Raw genomic sequence first — 6785 nt, 5'->3', positions numbered from 1 at the left:
TTCTTCTTTTTCTGTTGCTTCTTTGAATTTTTCTTCTACTGCTGCTTCTTCAAGTCCTTCTTTAAGTTTTTTCTTCTTTTTCAAGGTCTTGTCCTTCAATTTTTCCCCATCTAGTCCTCAAATTCCTTTTTTTAAGTTCTTTATGTTCTTCCTCTTCAAATTTTCTTTTGGTTCTACAAGTTCTTTTTCAGGTATTTGCAGTTACACTAAAAGTTCTTCTTCACGTTCCTAAGCTTTTCTTCTTCTTCTCAACATACTTTTTCAATTTCTTTCAGTTCTTGTAGTTCATCTTCAAGTTCTTCTACAAGTTCTTTTTCTGGTTCTTCAAGTTTTCCTCCTTTTTCACTCTCGTTCTTCAAGTTTTCTTTTTTTTTTCAATCTAGTCCTCAAATTCCTTTTTTTAAGTTCTTCTTCTTCTGGTGGTTTACTGCCTATTTGCCAGAGTAATTTTGAGGGAAACAGACATTTGTATTTACTTTTGATTTACATTACAGCGTTGCAGCTGGTTTTGATCGATGGTTCGGGCTACATCTGATGTAAAGCAGTGATCTTACTAGAAATATGTTGAGGACAACAGGACAACTTGAGGAGATTTATAAGCCCAGGCTTATGTCTCTCCTGTTATTTTAACTACAGTTAACAGCTACTCTTAGTTTGACTTTGAACTGAATAAACAGCTGAAATCCTGAGAAACCAGAAAGTACCTCACAACAGATTTCTGGTGCTGACACTTCAAGCAGAGCCCTGTGCTCAGAACCCCCTCTCAATGATCCGTGAGTTGTTGGAGACATAAAGAGATAATGAGCCATCAAATGCAGTATATGATCCACTTTTCCAGAACCTTCTGTCTGACCGCAGAAAACTGAGCGTGGAGATTTGTGTGCACACTTGTTCCATCTATAATTGCCTCCTGCTGTAACCCCACGTTGTGCTGTCTCATCTCTCTCCTTCCCTGTTTTGGAAAATCCATGCTGATGTGAAGTGAGGCAGAACGAGGGAGTCGGGAGGGAAAAGAGAGGTGGGAAAGGAAAGGCTTAACCGGCGAAGACAGAAGATCTTCAGAGGTAAGGAGTAAGTCTGGATGGATGTCTAGATAGATAAATGTCTAGATAGATACATAGATGTCTAGACAGACAGACAGACAGATAGACAGATAGACAGTCCCGAGGGAAATTCTACAGCAAATTTTTGAAACACCTAAATGGATTTTTGTTTGTTTACTGTTGATTTTCTGCTCGAAACTCATTTTGTTTGTCTAAATGCAGACATATGTTCATTAGAGGCACCTACAAAGGTTGTGGAAGGAAATGAGAAGACTTATCCACCAAAAAATAGCATGAAATGTGGTATTTAGGTCTTAAGAGGAGGCACGACCACAATTGTCTCCTAAATTTAAGGTTATATTATTATATATTAAAAATGACTTAAACGAATAATTTTTGGCCCTTGTTGGAAATATGGATAGATCCATATTTCCAACAAAAATCCAGTCTTTGGTCGACATTTCACCAACTTTTGAGGCTCTAACATCAGTAGAATTTGATGTGTGGAAAGCATAACAAGACAAGCTTCCAGTTCCAGGTCACAAAATGTCTCATAATTGTCCTTAATGACTTGAAATGCCTTTACATTCTACAAAAATGATTCAAAAATGCTCGAAATGAAACCAAAAATGTCTTAAAATGATTGAAAAATGTCCAAAATGTGTCCTAAAATTACTTAAAATTGTTCACAATTGCACAAGATGACTCAAAATGTGTCTAAAATTAGTCCAAATTAGCAATAATCAATAATTATTGGCCACTGAAATTAGAAAAAATACAACATTTTTCATCAAAGTTGGTCTAGTGTCTCCATAAAGTTCCTGTAAGTGTCTATAAATGGATCGATCCATATTTCTACTAAAATCCAGTCTTTGGTCGACATTTCACCAACTGTTGAGGCTCTAACATCAGTAGAACCTGATGTTTAGACTAAATGTTGATGTGGAAACAAAAACTGGTGTTCATAGAGGTCTAGATGTTCATAGAGGTCTAGATGTTTGTAAAATATGTGCAAAGTTACAAGCTTCTTCCATGTTTTCTTCATGTTGGTGAAATGTTGACCAAACATGGATCCATCCATATATGTACACTTTCAGGAATTTTCTGGGACCACAATACCCTCCTCAATTGAAAATTTTGCATATTTTTTTAAAATCATTTTAAAGGCCCAATAATTGAAATTTGCATCTGTGTCAAAACATTTTTCTAAGATTAACGTCACCAGAAAATGTGGCTGGATGGATCAGGAAAAAATTAACAAGAACAGAAGAGGAGAAAAATAAAGACTATAAGAAAGAGAAGCAGAAAGTGTGTCGAGGGATAGATGGAAGTAAAAAGAGATGTCTGACTGTAATGGAATTAAGCAGCTCCCAGTCCAGAACCAGTAGACTGACTCCAGTTCAATTAACCGACACACACACTCAGTCTGTTCAACGTCAACAGCCTTCAGCTGCACACAGAAACCTCTCTACGCTGCACCGCTTCTACGTTTTTGTGTCGGCGAGTCGAGCCAAACTGCTGGAGAGCGATGAGGCCGAGCCGAGGGTCGCCGTGGGGACACGAACCCACACCGAGAGGCTGAACACGAAACAGACCCAGGACCAGCCAACTCACAGGAGTCACTATCTGCAGAACATTCAATCAGAACCAGAGACACGGGGAGGACCAACGCTGCTTTGGTAAAATATCTAATCTTTAACTGAAGGTAAGAGTCACAGAGCAAAAGAAAGAATGGTTAAACTTTGATAAATTATTAAGTTTCCAACAGAAGGGACCTCTATAGAAGACAATAACACACCACATGGTTGACGTTCAATCATAAAAACACTGACTGTCGGTGGGAAAATGAAGAATAAACAGTGGCTTAATGTGACTGTTTAGTTGATCCATCCATCCACCCCGACATCCTCCCAACTATACAGAACTGGAACATAACCAGACCTCCTCATTCACTAACATCATTACTATTAGGGCTCAGGGATGAACATTTTTAAATGACTTTCTGAATTTAAAATCACCAGTGTTGTCAACCAATGATCAGTCAGTCGATAACGTGAACTACAAAGAACAGAAGAACATTGGTCCTGTACTGAAGTTGCTGTTTTAGTTGTTTATAAGTAATAAACTTCTTTATAAGCAATATCAAGAACTGCTACATCAGTTACACGACTGTTTTTACAATTCTTTATACACCAAATAAGCTATCTTTCAAAGTTTCATAGATACTCTTTACTCTCTACTATACTCTTTTGTATTTTTTCTTCCAGATATGTATATGTCGTATTTACACATGTCCAACAACACTCATAAAATGCTGTCTGATTGTGTGAATGCACTGACAGGACTGCCGATTAATTTCTTTTCATTTTCAATTATAAAAAAGGCATTCTCTTCTATGCAACTGAAATCAGTCATGAAGGTGGTACAGCTGCCACCAGTATACAAAGACACTTCTCTGTCAATCCCAAATTAATCATAAGTTCTGGTTGGAGGTCATTAGCAGTAACAAAAGTCTTTGTCATGGTGCCAGAAGCTTGCTAGCTAAACTCCCACAATGCTCTCTGCTTTAACATGAACTGTAGTCTGAGTGACGCCTCCTCTGGTCTCTACAGGATTAAACAGGAAGAGGCTCCACCTGGTGGAACAACCAGGAACTACAGCTGATCTACATTTACTGACATGCACGACCTTCTCTTCTTCTGCCTGATCGGTTCGTCCATTTTTAATCATTTAAATTATTAATGGGAATTAATACAGATGCCCACTACAGCTGCTACCAGGGTATAATTCTTGATGATTTGGGGGTTTTAGCTGAATTAAAGGATGTCTATAGACTAAAATACAGGACCTGGACAGCTTGTTTGTTTAGTTTTCGCAGGTTGTCTGTCAGTTAGAGCAGATTGTTAAAGCTAATCTGAATTGAGAAAGATGTTGCATTAATTGAGTTAACTGCAACCTCAAAATAAACATTAAAACCAATCGGAAATGTTGTTTAGAAAATTTTCTGGATGCTGAAAGTCTACTTTTAACATGTTTTGCCATCTGTGAGCAGTTGTAAACAAAATTCTGTGAAGAAAAACTGTACATCAGAACATTTGAATGTGATTATTGAACAACTGTGTATGATTGTTTTATTTGTCCTTGTTTGCTTTTTGTTGATCTCCGTTCTTTGTCCTCTCATTAATCAGTAACAAACAGACTTCTCATCTGGAAACACAGCCTCATTATTTGTGTTGACTTTATCTTTCTGAACAGACCAATAAAATCTGCAGAAAATATGAAAGTTTCTGCTTTCAAAGACGCTGAGCTGTGCACCATAAACACACGACGACGAGCCGAATGTCGGCGACAAACATGGTGGGTGTTGCTGTTTGTGTGGTTCTGTTTGTGTGGCGCCCTGTTTGTTTGTGCGTACTTTAAATGGGGGCACTGGGAGGTTTGTGAGCTGGTTTACTGGTCTCTAAACAGAGCTAATGAAGAGACGAGTCAACCAGAGGGCAGAGAGGAAGAAGAAAACAGAGATCAGAAGGATGGTGAGGAGGGAAACGCTGCACTGAGTCTTTACATTTCTGAAAACAACAAATACAGAAACCGCCTCTTAAAAAAACAAAAACAGAAGTCCAGATGCTGAAGCTTTTAGGACCACCACGACTAAAATCTGCATGAAGTTAATGTTAAACTGCTATTTATTTAATGAAATATTGTTTTATAAGCTGATATGACCCATTCGGTCCCTGAACAACCTAATAGTGCTTTTCCACCAGCACCTACTTGACTCGACTCGGTTTAGGTGGTTTTCCATTACAGTTGAGTACCGCCTCATCGTGGGTGGAGTCACAAAACACTCACCGTCCTCCAACATGGCCTCGAGTCAAGGCCACTCTCCCTCCTGTTGCTCACCGGTCGGTTCCTGTAAATGGCCTCCATTTGGCTAAACCACTTCCAACACCTCTGGTTTGACCCACTCCGGCCGTTGTGGTCCTTGATGGACCGATAGTCACTTTTGGGCTTTTTTTTTAGCTTCATTGTCCTACTGTATCCATGGGGAGCCACCTGCTCAGAGACCTCCTGGTAAACTTTCTCATTGCGAGTCGCACCGTCCAGCTCCCTCTGGATTCTTTGGTCCGCCATCAAAGACAGAAAAGTCTCTTCATTCACCCACGGTACATGTCCGGTGTGTCATCACTCCCTGTCCAATCAGTGGCCTGCACTCTGCAGACGTCACAATATCGGCTCCACTCAGCTCGCTGATAATGTGGTTCTGTTGGTTCCTCAGACCTTCAGCAGCACTGGAGCGGTTTGCAGCCAAGTGTGAAGTGGTGGGGATGTGGATCAGAACCTCCAAGTCCGAGGCCATAGTTCTCTGGTGGAATCCAGTGGATTGGTCCCTCTGGGTTGGGGGGGGAGTTGCTTCCCCAAGAGAAGGAGTTCAAGTATCTCTGGATCTTGTTCACGAGTGATGGGAAAATGGAGCTTGAGATGGTCAGGCGGATTGGTGCAGACGTTGTATCGGATCGTCGTGTTAAAGGAGAAGCTCTCAGTTTAACATCCATCTATGTTCCAACCCTCAGCTATGGTCATGAGCTCTGGGTAGTGACTGAAAGAATGAGATCGTGGATCCAAGCGTCTGAAATGAGCTTCCTCCGTAGGGTGTCTGGGCTCAGCCTTAAGGTACGTGTCCACCAGATCCAGCAATTTCCAGCATCCCATTCAATGTTTATGTGAAACGTACCATGTTGCATGCTGGTTCCGTTGCGGTGCATCTCCTCGGAGCTCATTTGCATAAAATAGACTCAAATTGTACTTTATGCAAATTCAATGTGGAAGTCGGACGCATCGCGAAACTTTCGTCAAATGTCTAAACTAGCCGTCGGTGAACTAAAACCAGGACAGATTCAGCTGCTTTTTTCTCACCTCAAATGCTTTCAGAAATACTTTTCGCTGAAGTGTTTTCAAAATAAAAGAGGAAGCCGCCATGTTGGTCCGGCTTGAAATCCAGGAGCAGACAGCTCCCGAGTCCAGTCGTTTGTCCAATCAGGGGCAGGATAGTTGGAGAGGAAGGTCGGCAGGAGTTGAAGACCTCAAGGACATGCCCACCAAATGGGAGATTTTCAGATATCTTCTTTTTCTCCACAATGTGATTAATTAGGTCTAATATTAGCAATATATTTACAGTAATAAAGTGAAAATTAACAGTTTCATGTCTAGATTAAACAAGAAAAACCTCCAAATAAGTTGGTGTGTATTTCAACATTTTTTTTAAAATAAAATAGTCGTCGTACTGTTATTCACAATTTTAATGATATTTTACACTGGAAATGTAAATTTAGTGTGTTTTCGCCCCTCAAAAATACTTTAAAATAACGGAAAATAATCATTTACATAACATTTTTGACATTAAAACACTGTTGAAATCATTTATTTTAATTTTTTTTGCTTAACTTATGAGATGAAACTGTTACATTTTAGTTTTATACTGTAGATATATTTCTAATTTTAGATCCAGTTAGCCACCATTTGCAGAAAAAGAAGAAACTATCATAAGTCCTTCTTATTTAATAATGAAAAACACCATCTCATGAAGAAACACTAATTTTATGTGACTGTGGAACTTTTTTATCTAATTATTTGTAGTTTTGGGCTCTTTAGAGTTTAATGGAGTAAATTTAAAATGGTAAAAACAACATAAAAATTGGTTTGTATTGTTACTAAAGCATCTTCACGATTGAAAAGTGGACTCAT

General features: G+C 39.2%; 1 long non-coding RNA gene across 1 annotated transcript; it reads left to right on the top strand.

Annotated features, from left to right (window-relative positions):
* The first annotated feature begins 937 nt into the window (after positions 1-937).
* Positions 938-4485, top strand: LOC118469995 (uncharacterized). Its single transcript, XR_004846987.2, has 4 exons — positions 938-1064; positions 2487-2748; positions 3656-3753; positions 4299-4485. It is a non-coding gene; the product is annotated as an uncharacterized LOC118469995 (long non-coding RNA).
* Positions 4486-6785: the final 2300 nt, after the last annotated feature.

This window comes from Amphiprion ocellaris, chromosome 23 (assembly GCF_022539595.1).
Source record: "Amphiprion ocellaris isolate individual 3 ecotype Okinawa chromosome 23, ASM2253959v1, whole genome shotgun sequence".
In the NCBI taxonomy this organism is placed as follows: Eukaryota; Metazoa; Chordata; class Actinopteri; family Pomacentridae; genus Amphiprion; species Amphiprion ocellaris.
Note: the sequence above shows the minus strand (reverse complement) of the source record. Positions and strands in the feature narration are given on the sequence as shown.